Source organism: Poecilia formosa, unplaced genomic scaffold (genome assembly GCF_000485575.1).
Source record: "Poecilia formosa unplaced genomic scaffold, Poecilia_formosa-5.1.2 Scaffold886, whole genome shotgun sequence".
NCBI classification, from domain to species: domain Eukaryota; kingdom Metazoa; phylum Chordata; class Actinopteri; order Cyprinodontiformes; family Poeciliidae; genus Poecilia; species Poecilia formosa.
In genome coordinates this window covers 1-622 of record NW_006800825.1, presented here as the reverse complement: position 1 = coordinate 622, position 622 = coordinate 1, and positions in this window count along the sequence as shown.

Genomic DNA, 622 nt, shown 5'->3' with positions numbered 1-622 from the left:
TCAGTCACTTCTTAGATGTTTCATTAATGATGATTTGAACTGGTCAGTGATTGTGGCTTGACTGGAGGAAAACATTTCATTCTGGATGTAAAGATGAGAATCAGAAATAAAACAATCTGAATCTTTACCAACCAAACTGAAACATTTCCATCGTTAATTAACTTCATTTGAATTATTTTACTCATTTTGTTCATCAGTCAAAAAGATTTTAAAATCAGAAAAACTGAAAATCAAAGTTCAATAAGCTCAAAGTCTAAAATAATAATTAATTTATAAGGTAAAATGTTTTACAGATTTTATTCTGACATTTAAAAAGGTTGTTGTAAAATAGTACAATTAAATTATTAATTAAACTAAGGATTAAAGTATCAATGAATCATTTTATGGGATAAATAGAGAAAACAAACCTCAGACTCTTCACTTTACTGACTGAACTCTCCAGAATCTCAAGCAGATTCGTCATATCAGAGTCTCCACCTTTATTTATGAAGATTTGACTTATTTCCAGTTCAGTCAGATCTGGGTTGGACTTCAGAGCTGAAGCCAAAACTTCACATTCAGCCTTTACGAGCTTACACCCACCAAGTCTGTGATGAGAGAAGAAATAAATTCAGTTCTAATG